The following is a 12723-nucleotide window of genomic DNA, read 5'->3' on the forward strand; positions in this document are numbered from 1 at the left end:
TTTTATACCTGTATAATAATGGTCATAAATGTTGTTTCTCCCAGTTTTGTATGTTTGGGTTTTAAGAAGTAAAACTAGCAATAATTCATAGCAAATGTATATATATTTATTTTCTTAACTATATTGATATTAATAGTGTATTAGTTTGTTCAGTAATTCAGTGAGGAACTATCAGGATCTATCTCAGCTTGAATTAAGTTTCTGGTGTGACTAGTGTAGGTATTGTTCTTTGCAACCATATAGCAGATGAGTAGACTTTACTACCAGCCTTGTAGATTCAGCTGTTTATAAGCTTTTGTTACAATATCACATTACTCCTCACTGTTCAGCTGGACCTATGTCTCAGAAACATTCTTGCCAATTAATATGGGATGAATACAGAGATTTCTAGATGTACTTGGCATTCTGTGCACAATTACCTCACTCTGACAGCTGTATATGATCTTCCGTCAGCTGTATGTTTTCTAGAATACTGGCAATGATTTTATTTTTGCCATGGGGCATCTTCTTGCTGCCTATAAGTAGTTAGAAATGGAACTTTAATGTATTTTGCTTATTTCTTTCTTTAATTTGCACCTCGTTATTTTTTGTGATTAATAGAAAGTGGTTTTTGAAGCTCAGGCAGATTGGATTTATTCAGCATAAAAAAGTTCTCCTTGTGTTCATGGTAAGTAAAAGAAGCCAAGAAAGTGTTTAAATCCAAAATAGAAATTGAGTATGTCCACTTAAAAGAAGTAGTAAAGAGGAAGAGTTTATACTTTGTATATAAAGTAATATGAAAGCAAAGTTGACAGAAATTCTTGTCAGAGAGTTGACAGTCAAATTAATATAAAACAGGTTTTACAAAAACTAGATTACAATCTACTCATTTTATATATGAATCTAGATTTTGATGCTGTAGAGCAAATAACCTTGAAAAATATTTTGCTGTAATGTTCTCATTTCTTTTTCCTGGGGTAAATAAATTACCAGAAAGTTGTCTAAATTTTCTTCATTATCATCCATCTGACACAATGTGTAAAATTTTTATTGGTATGAAGTTACAACATCATCTGTAATATTAGTATAAAAATTATCTGAGGTGTTCCATATGTGTCTCATTATAAATTATTTTATCAAGTATAGAGTTTTACAGCAGAGGGAACCTGTCATACACAATGAGAAACTCCACTGGGAAGCTGCTATCACAGTGTTTGCCAAACCAACACAATGTTTTCTCTCAGCACCCGGGTTTTGCCGTTGTATAGTCATGCATAAAAATACCAGGACAGTTGTATCTGGACTGATTCATTAATAATAAATGTTTTAATGCAGATATGATACCTTTAAAGTAATATACATGTCTTTTAAAACTGGGTGTTTATTTTCTTTTTTATATACATCACACTTTATATACATATACCTTGAGATTACATTTCCAGCCTGCATTTTTAACCAAAGGATAAGTGAAATACTGCTACATTGATCATATAATGGAATTAGCAGTGGAGATGAAAAGTAGAAAAAAAGGATATTGTAAATCGGGTTATGTATACCTGGTGTATTAGCCAGGGTGCTCATACACACACATGTAATTAGATTTATTAAGAATGGGATGACACAATTATGGAGGCTGACAAGTTCCACAATATGCTCTCTACAGGCTGGAGACCCAGGAAAGCCAGTGGTGTACATTCCTATGTGAGACTAAACGCCTGAGAATCAGGAATGCCGATGGTGTAAGTCCCAGTCCAAAAGCAAGAGAAGACAGATGTCTCAGCTTGTGCAGTGAGGTAGTGAGGGAGAGAATTCAGCCTTTCCCTAACTTTTTGCCCTACTCAGACTCTCAATGGGTTTGATGATACCTACCCATATTAGGGAGGGCAGTCTGCTTTATTCAGACCACCAATTCAAACACTCATTTCTTCCCAAAACTCCCTCATGGGCCATCCAGAAATAATGTTTAACCAGATATCTGGGCATCCCATGGCTCAATCAAGTTGACACATGAAATTAACCCTCACACTCGGCATGGCCCAGTAGGAAACAAATCAGAGATAATAAATTTAATCATTTTATTATAATCGTTACCATTTTACTATTACCAACTCTCTCCATTTGTATTTTCTGGGAAACAAAACTTCATACATAGAGTCTATATCTCAGTGATTTAAATTGAAGGTACCGTCTGGTGAAGGCTAAAAGAAAGGAACCATAGGGGCTCAGTCCATATTTATGGAATGAATTAGTTAATTGCCATGAACATATAATCATTGTGCTGTGATTTTCTTTAAATGTCTTGAATTCTAGAATCTTTAAGTATCGCCTTTACAACTTGAATCATTGTTGACAACTGCACATAAACATTATCTTTTTAAGTTACTTTTTACACCCACATTTTTTCTGATCATTTAAGAGCAGAGCAATTTCTAGAACTTGCCTGCTTTTGAATTGCCTTCTATATTATTATTCTTATGGTTATACTATTTTAAGTTTATTCTTCATTATTTTATTAATGCCGAAGAGTAGGTCTGGTTTAAATAATTAATTATACTTATCATTTAGGGTTTGTTTTTGTTGTTGCTGTTGTCGTTTTGTTGTTTGAGACAGGGTCTCACTCTGTTGTCCAGGCTGGAGTGCGGTATCATGATCATGGCACACAGTAACCTCGACCTGGGCTCAGGCAATCCTCCCTCCCCAGCTTCCCAACTAGTTGGGACTACTGGTGCGTGACACCACACCTGGCCAATTCTTGGCTTTTTTTTTGGGTTTTGTTTGTTTGTTTGTTGTCATCAAGACAGGGTTTCACCATGTTGCTTATGCTGGTCTTGAACTCATGGACTCAAGCACTCTGCCCACCTCTGCCTCCCTTAATGTTGGGATTACAGGTGTGAGCACCATGCCAGGCCTATCCTCTTAGTTTTAATATATTTTAGAAACCAGTAACATGTAAGTACTTCACAGATCTTAATAGTTCAATATAATGTTTAATACACCTTTTATCCTTTGGCAATATTTTGAATATCATATATACTTGGCCTTACTTTAAAACCTGAAATGAAAATCAAGAAAATTTTATAGAATTCTCCTATAACTGATGCTAATTATAAAACTATAAAATTGTAAGGTGGGAAATGAGTTTCTAAACTTGCAACTAAACTGAGAAGTCATCTTTACTTGAGAATGTGTCAATCTACATGGCAATTCTTCAGATACCCTTGAAGGATATTTTTCAGGAAACCTAAGGAGTCTTTGTCAGTCCTTAAAGAGAATAACATGGAACAGAGACTTAAGTTTAAAATCAAGGTAAAATGGCTGGTAAATGACAAATACTTGACCTTTTTTTTTTTCTAAAAAAAACCACTATGTTTTGTGGGAGATTGTAAGATGCCTATCAACCTAAATTTTACTTTATTGTTTCAAAGCATTATAAAAGTGACATAGATGCATGTGACACACAAAAAGGAAGCTTTAATAAAGGACTTTGAACTATGAATGAACTCAAAATATTAAAAAACATTTACTTCTATATTTACCTTTCAACATAAGTAATAAATATATTCACATTATAAAACGAGTTTGAAAGTATGCAAACATAGATGTTAAAAAGTAAAAGTTTGTTTGGCATCACATGTGACACTCCCTTCACATGTTTCTTGCTATGCATGTACATATACAAATGTGTACATGTACAAGTACCTCTTTTCTAACAAAAGGATTCAAACTGAATCCTTTTCATTCATTCATACATTTATATATTCTTTCAAAAATATTTATTGAGTGTCTACAACGTGCCAGATACTTTTGAATGAGAAGTGGAAAAAAAGTCCCTGCACCCATGTCATTTACCTCCTAGTAGGTAGAGACTGCAGAGCAACAAGCAGATAGATATCTAGTACATCAGATGGTGATAAATACTATGGAGAAAAATAAAGTAATGTGAGTTTGGAGGCATGCTGTTTTATATAGGGTAGCCAGGAGAAGCTTTGTTGTTAAGATGACGTTGAGCAGACAGTTGAAGGATGAGGGAGCAAGCCATGCAGCTATCTTGGAGACACAGTGTTCCAGAAAGAGGGAGCAGCAAGTAAGATACCCTAAGACAGGAACCTGTTGGCCCTTTCAAGAAAGAACAAAGACCAGCATGGCTAAAACAGTGTTGTGACAAAAAGCAGGGAAATTTCTTAGGGAACTATTGCTGGAATCCAGATGGAAGATGGATAGCGCAGATCAGAGGGGAACTTTGGAAGAGATGGTTAAACACTTCTTGTGCAAGGTTTTTGAAAATGCAGTTTTATGTGGGTACGTGATTGCGAAAAGAAAAGCCTATCTATAAACATTAATTTGATTTGAGAAAAAGTGAAGTCATTTTATGACAAGTTAAAGCAAAAGGATCTAAATCTACCTCAGTAAAAGATTTAAAGCTGGAGAATGTAATGTCAACAAGGATGGTGTGATTATTTCAGAAAGAGATTTGGCTTAAAACAAATTGTCAAGATAATAGGAGAAGCAGCAGATGCTGATCAAGAGGCAGCAGACAAATTCCCAGATGCCATTAAGAAAATTATTGGAATGTAAGGGTATCTTCCTGAATAAATTTTCAATGCAGATAAAAATGCCCCATTCTGGATAAAAATAACTGCTGCAAAGAACACTTATTAATAAGGAAGAGAAGCAAGCACCAGGATTGAAGGCAGGAAGCGATAGGCTAAGTCTACTGTTTTGTGCAAATTCAATCAAGTTTATCATCAGAAATGTCCTTATCTCTAAAACTACTAACTCCTAGGCCTTAAAGGGAAAAGATAAACCTCAGTTGGCTCCTTTTTAGTTGTACAACATGGAGGCCTGGACAAGAATCCTTTTTCTGGATTGATTTCATCAATGCTGTATATGAAGTCATGAAGTATCTTGTCCATAAGGAGCTGCTTTTAAAGTTCTTTTGATATGATACTGAACAATGTGGCTGGCCACCCAGAACCCCATACGTTCAACACTGCTTTAAAGAAGATGTACAGACAGCTAACAAGTATATGGAAAAGTGGTCAACATTACTGATCATCAGGGAAAGGCAAATTAAAACCACAATGAAATATCACCTGTTAAAATGACTGTTATAAAAGAAAACCCCACAGGACAACAAGTCTTGACAAGGATATAAAGGGAACCCTGTTACATTGTTGGAAGGAATGTAAATTGGTGCAGTTGCCATGGATAATGATATAGAAGTTCCTCAGAAAATTAAAAGTAGAATTACCATTTGATTCAGCATTCTTCTGACTTTTGAGTATGTATCTAAAGGAATTGAAATCGGGATCTCAAAGAGATATCTGTACTCCTGTATGTATGACAGCATTATTCACAGTAACCTAAGATATGGAATAATTTCATCTCCATTAATGAATAAATGGATAAAGAAAATGTGGTACACACATACAATGGAATATTAGCCTTTAAAAAGAAGCAAGTCCTGCCATTTTCTACAATATGGATGGACCTGTAGAAAATTATCTTAAGTGAAATAAGCCAGGCAGAGAAAAATACTGCATGATCTCACTTGTATGTGAAATCTAAACCAGTCAAACACAGAAGCAAGAGCAGGGGCTGGGTGGGAGAGAAACAGGGAAGTATTGATCAAAGCATACAAAGTTTTGATTATACAAAATAAAATTTGGAGATATATTGTATGTATAATATAGGGCCTATGATTCACGGTACTGTATTGTATACTAAAAAATTGCTAAAAGGGTATGTCTTATATTAAGTTCCTTTACCACAAATGGAGAAAAAAACAGGAAGGAGACAACTTTTAAAGGTAATGAATACATTTTTGGCATTGCTAATGATGATGGCTTGATGGCTTTACAGGTGTTGACTTATTTCTGAACACAAAAAGTTGTATACATTACATATCTACAGCTTTTTATATGTCAGCCATACCTCAATAAAGCCGTTTTAAGAAAAGAAAGGGAGGGGAAAAATACATATCAGGTATGAATTGTTCATTGAAACTAAAGAATTTTTAGCCATTATTTGAGTGACTGGCCCATGTTAAGTACTCAATAAATATACATAAGATTAAAAATCCAAATTGTAAAAAGTTGAAACAGCAAATGAATTGTGAAATGAAGCTAGCAAAGTAGGCACAAGCAGATCATGTAGGATTTTGTCAGTCATACTAAGGATTGGGGTCTTAATATTAAAAGGAGAAAAGGGATTTTTTTAAGGAGAAGAAGGATTTGTTAAACAGGAAAGTGAACTGGTGAGGTTTGATTTTTTTTTTTTTTTTTTTTTTTTTTTTTTTTTGGAGATGGAGTCTCATTCTGTCACCCAGGCTGGAGTGCAGTGGTGCAATCTCGGCTCAGTAAAACCTCCGCCTCCCAGGTTTGAGCGATTCTCCTGCCTCAGCCTCCCGAGTAGCTGGGATTACAGGCAGCCATCACCATGCCTGGCTAATTTTTGGATTTTTAGTAGAGACGGGGTTTCGCCATGTTGTCCAGGCTGGTCTCAAACTCCTGACCTCAGGTGATCCGCCCACCTTGGCCTCCCAAAGTGCTGGAATTAAAGGCATGAGCCACCATGCCCATCCCTGATGAGGTTTAAATTTTAAAAGATCATCATGGTTGCAGAATTGAGATTGGAATAAAAGGGAGCAAGAGTGGATACTGGCACACCAATCAAGAGACTGTTGTACCAATCCAGGTAGTTTAGGATGGTGGAAATAAAGAATTTTTAGATTTAAGGAAAATTTAGGAGATAAATAAATAGGAATTTCTAAAACAAACTGAATGAGAAAGTGTCAAAGATGTTTCCTGAATGTTTTGACTTGTGTAAATGAATAAATATTAGTGCCGGTTATTAAATTCTGAAACTTCATAAGATCTAGATTTGTATTTTGAAGTTAGTTTAATTTTAGACATGTTGATTTTAAGGTGCCAATGAAATATCCATTTGGAAATGGTGGTTAGGATATTGATAATTCAAAACTAGATCTCACAGAAGAGTATAGGATTCCAGATATAATTTAGGAATGGTAGTGGGTTGATTAATGTCTCCCAAAAAGTCATGTTCATGAAGAACTTCAGAATATGACCTTATTTGAAAACTGGGTCTTTGCAAATTTAATTAGTTAAGATGGAGTCATCATACTGGATCGGGTGGGCCCTAAATCCTAGGAGAGTGCACACAGAGAGACACAGAAAAAACTGCCACGTAAAGACAGGTAGAAAATGACAAGGATTACTAATAATCACCAGAAACTGGTAATGGAAGAAACAATGAAGTATTCTTTCCCAGAGCCTTCAGAGGGTCTGTGGCCTAGCCAACAGCTTGATTTTGGACTCCTGGCATCCAGATTTGTGGAGAATAAATTTCTGTTGTCTTAAGCCACCCAGTTTGTGGTTAATTTGTTACTGCAGCCTGAGAAAACTAATACAAGAATTATTGTTGTGTACTGTGGTATAGATAAGATATCCTAGAGAAAGAGTATAGTAAGGGGAAGAGTATGCGTAGTGCAAGGGTTAGAAATTGGCTATCACTGACAGAGGGTGCTCACAAACTAATTTTGGGCAATTTGGTCAGCTTTATTATGCCCACCTTGTGCTTTAAAAAGCAGTAGGACCCAGCAGATGTGATACTTGGTTACCATACAAATAGCTTTATACCTATTAGATCCTACCTACCACTTTATACATGTGTTTAACCACTGCAGGCATTTCAGTTTGTGAGCCTTTGTTCAAATAAAGTATTAAAGGGATGTGGGGAGTGGCAAGACTAAACCACAGAAACATTTCATAGGCAGATAGAAAATAATGAGTCAGCAAGGGAGTATAAAGAGAATTAAGGCTACAAATAAGAGAGAATGGTATTATGGAAGACAGATGAAGAGATTGTTTAAGGAATGGGGTATCAAAAGTTTCCGAAAATCTACAGTGAGTGTTTTTTAATCCATTGGATTTGTTCTCATAGATTACACTGTTGAGGAAAACAAAAGCTGCTGTTGACATGGTTAATGTGTATGTTTTAGAAAGATACTATTGCTCTTAGTATAAAGGATGGGCAGGAAGACCAAAACAAAGCGACAAAAGATTTAATGAGTAGGTATTCATTACCAAGTTAGTAGCTAATGAAGACTGAATATGAAAAAGAAGTATAATTAAGAGGATATATATATAAGAACTTAGCATAATGGAAAATGGTTCTAAAGTTCAAGCTTGTTTAATTAGGTGGATAATGATATTAACACAAGAAGGAATAACTAGTACAATCTCTAAATTTAAGAGATTATTGTTTCTAAAGCTTGCAAGAAATACTAATAAGATAGCAAACAAGAGACTTCATCTATTCCACAATTATGGAAGTGAGGCTAGGGGAAAGCAATTTGATTCACTGATAAAGGGTGATTAATGCTCAGTTTGATTAGATTTGAATATGGGTATATGAGCACAAAGAGAAGACTGACATACAAGGGTAGAAATGGTGAACTATAACTTTGATTCAGGTCATATGAGGGAACTTCAGTCTTCACTGCAGTCAGAATGAAACTAATGAACCAAATTCTGAAGATAATATTGAAGATCTACATAAAAGGCTTTGTTTGACTTTGAGGGTTTGCTGCCTTCTTATCAGTTGTTTGCACTTAACTCCATTAGATAAAGAGCAAAGGTGTGAGGCCACTGTGATCTCAACCACAGAGGAAACTGTTAAACGCAGATTCAGAAAACTTCAAGATGGTTATGTAACCGCGTGGTGTCCAGAGGAGTGATGTGTTTTCATATAGCTTTGAGCCAAGGCTGGCAGTTCGTGTAAACTGCACTCGTATCTTAAAGTTCCTAGGTTTTTTGGATAGGAATTCAGGGATCCAGGTCCATCAAGTAAGACTGCCCTTCTGTCCTTCATACGTTGTTAAATATTTAAGAGGGAGCTCTCTTACACACAGGTTGAGTATCCTCTGTCAGCCTTTGTTGTAGTAAATAGTAGCTTTATGAATTCTAAGGAAGACCATAACCCTCCTTCATAATCTGCATAATCTTCATCAGTACAAGTCAGGAAACATATTTGAAGTAAGATCATCTTTTATTATGCTCCAAGTAAGATCATCTTTTATTATGCTCCACTTCTCCAGTGACAGCCCCATGGGCTCCATGTGTGATGGCTCCCTTGCTGGCTTCCATCTGTATCACCTGGAGACAAGGGAGATCCCAGGAATCCTATTTCTCTGTCTATATCTTCCCTTCAGAAGTCAATTGGGAAGCCTAGAACTCTGTTCCCATGGAAAAATTTTCACGCCATCTTCCCTCTACCACAACACTTACAGCTTCACCACTTTGTCTCTAGAACTCTGAGGACTAATCCCATCGTGTCTTTTATCCCTATTCATATTAGCTACCACCAGAGCCCAAGGACTCACAGCTCGTTTCTTATTTCTAGAACCCTAATCACAGGTATCTCCATAAGCCCTTGGTTTTGACTAAGTGTCCCATTTTCTGGAATTCACAGTCAGTCATTATGAAAATTGCCTATATATATATTTATTTTCGTAACTGATCAAAACCTAGCTGTAACGAGGCACACTGCCCGTACTCCTCAAGCAGTGGATTTTTTCCCCCACATTCCTTGTATGGAGTAAACCTCCTTACTTCTCATTGCTAATTGTAGACTATGTGTGTTATCTAATGCTGTGTAAAAAACCACCCCAAAACTCAATGGCTTATAGCCACAATAATTATTTAGTATCTCTTATAGTTTCTGTGAGTCAAGAATTTGGGAGTATACTTGGCTATGGGTTTCTTATATTAGATTTTTCCTTCTAATAATATACCCTTTCTGGTGTAGTGTATTTTTCATATGTGCTGTACCCCTTTCAATCTAATGTTAAGTAATATTTTTTCCAGTCCAAGTTTTCTTTAGATTGTCACTGAGGGAAGACCTCTCTGCCTATTTTCAGGAACAAGCTTTTTTCCTGGCAGCCTAAGGTAAATTGCAGAGCAGTGATAATCCAATAATTATACCTTTCATTACAAATCAATTGTTTTTTGGATTCTTTTCATATTCTGCACCATGTTGACTTTCATCTCTTTTTCTTCCAGTGTTACAAATCTGTTTGTAGGTATTTGGTTAGGATATTAGAAGAAGTTTAAAAATTGCTAGTCACTTATTTTAAGTTGTAAGATATTCTCTATTTTGGTTTTGGAGAGTATATCCTACTGGAAGCTCAGTTTTTAAATTTTTGTTTCATATTTCATTAAATCTTCCTCTCATCCTTATGTCATGCTTCTTTATTAGGTTTAAATCTCTTCTCAAATAGCACACCCTCAGAAAAAGACTTCTGTGTTAATTAGAACAGAGTTATTTAACTACTGTGCCATGGATGTTTTATGGGTATGCCTGAGGTATTGTTTCCCTTGTTCCCTGGGGTTTGCCTGTGACCACATCATCGTCATCTGTTTATTCTAGTGTGACATACAAATTTTGCTATATTCCAAGAGTGCTGAGCTATAAAAAGTTTGACAAGCATTAAGATGAAGATTTAAATGTAAAATAGTTTTAGGACCAAAGTAACAGTGACTTAAAAAAGACACAGGGACATTTATATTTCAATCCAGAGGTCAACAAGTACAGCTGCTCTAGAAGCTCTGTACAAAAAAGTCTTATAGGAACCAAAGGGTTTTCTATTTTGTTGCTCTACTCTCTACTGCTCTTGTTTTCATGGTCTTAGTTCACTTGGTACCATGAACACATTCCAGACAGAAAAGAAATGAAGCAGGTAGAGGTAGAAAGTGTGGGTGAAAGAACATACACCCCCCCATCCCTTTTAAGTACATGACCTGGAATTTACACATATGGTTTCTGCCCACATTCAATTGGCCACAACCCAGTCTTGTAGCTATCCTAGTAGTTGCATAGAAATCTGAGATTTGCAGCCTTTAATCTCAACAGTTGAGTTCTCTGTTACTACAAGGAACAAGGAGAGAATGGATGGGTAAAGGGAATAGTAGCTGTTTTATTGGTTAGTAATGAACCAGTTTGAATATAATAGCACAACCCCATCTCTCTAGCTCTTTACTTTTTACAGCGAGATCTGTATTTCTCTTTTTATTTGTCAGAAAAAAAAAATACTTATCGTAACCCTTTCACTTTGCAATAATCATGTCTCAGTTAAATCATAAAAGCTTCAATAAAACCCAAACCACTCTTTGAAGTCATCTTGGAAATAGAAGTAGCCCAGAGTCCCTAGGACCTGGATAGGCTACAATGGCTCTATGAGTCCTATCCAATTGTAAGTAAAATTGTTTGTTAATATACATTTATATAGCTTGGTGGTTAAGAGCATGAGTTCTGGAGTCAGATTGCCTGAGTTTAAATTCCAGCTCTGCCTTGTGCTAGATTTGTAAGTAAGGCAGTTGACTTAAGCTGTCTGTCTGCGCTCAGTTTCCCTATCTGGAACATGAGAATAATAGTATACCTACTTCACAGAATTGTTCTAGGAACTGAAGCTAGTTAATACATTTAAAGGACTTACAATAGTGTCTTGATGTTAAGTGCTGTGTAAATACTGGCATTTTTATTGATATATAATATTTGTACATATTTACAGGGTATGTGTGATATTTTGATAAATGCACAGACTGTGTAATGATCAAGACAGAGTATTCAGGATATCCACCACCTCAAGCATTTATCATTTCTGTGTATTGGGAACATTTCAGATCTCTTCTAGCTGTTTTTAAATATACAATATATTCTTGTTAACTATAGCCACCTTACTGTGTTATCGAATATTAAAACTTATTTCTTCAGTCCAATTGTATGTTTGTACCAATTAATCTACCTCTCTTCATCTACCTCTCCCCACAACACACATACCCCTCCCAGCCTCAGGTAACTGTCATTCTACTCCCTATCTGCATGAGATAATATTTTTAGCTCTCACATATGAGTGAGAATGTGTGATATTTGCCTTTCTGTGCCTCACTTATTTCACTTAACACAGTGACTTCCATTTCTACCCATATTGCTGCAAATGCAGGGGATTTTTTTGACCAAATAATACTCTATTGTGTATATATACACACCACATTTTCCTTATCTGTATCTATTCATCTGTTGATAGATACTTAGAATGATTTCATATCTTTGCTACTGTGAATAGTGCTGCAATAAAGATGAGGTTGTAGATATCCTTTTGAGATATTGATTATTTTCCTGTGGACAAATATCCAGTAATGGGATTTCTGGATTGTATGTATGGTAGTTCTGTTTTTGTTTTTTTGAGAAACCTCCATGTTGTTTTTCATATGGCTACATGATTTGCATTTACCTGATGATTAGTGATGTTCAGCATTTTTTTATGTAGCTGTTGGCCATTTGTATGCCAACTTTTTAGAAATGTCTATTCAGATCCTTCGGCTACATTTTAATTGGATTAGTTGTTTTGCTGTTGAGTTGTTTATTTGTATTATAATTTGTATTCCTGCGGGGATGGTCCATATCTTCCATCTGATTATCAGTAGGGTCTATTATAAATTTTAATTTAATACCTGAACATCTGGATAGGCTATGATTGTAACATCTTTCATAGGCTATGATTGTAAAATTTAAACTTGTTCTCTTTCAGTCAAAAGTCATCTGGTCCCTCACGGTACAGAAGTTTACTTACTGGAATCTATCCCAACTGCATTTCCTTATAAAGCACCTTTTTGTTTTTATTTTATTTTACTTTTTATAATATAATAGAAATTAATATTTATG

General features: G+C 35.5%; 1 protein-coding gene across 4 annotated transcripts in view; it reads left to right on the plus strand.

Moving 5' to 3' along the window:
* METTL25 (methyltransferase like 25) overlaps window positions 1–12723 on the plus strand; it is a 123602-nt gene that overhangs the window by 61968 nt on the left and 48911 nt on the right. The gene's annotated exons all lie outside the window — the stretch shown is intronic.

This window comes from Chlorocebus sabaeus, chromosome 11 (genome assembly GCF_047675955.1).
Source record: "Chlorocebus sabaeus isolate Y175 chromosome 11, mChlSab1.0.hap1, whole genome shotgun sequence".
Classification (NCBI taxonomy): domain Eukaryota; kingdom Metazoa; phylum Chordata; class Mammalia; order Primates; family Cercopithecidae; genus Chlorocebus; species Chlorocebus sabaeus.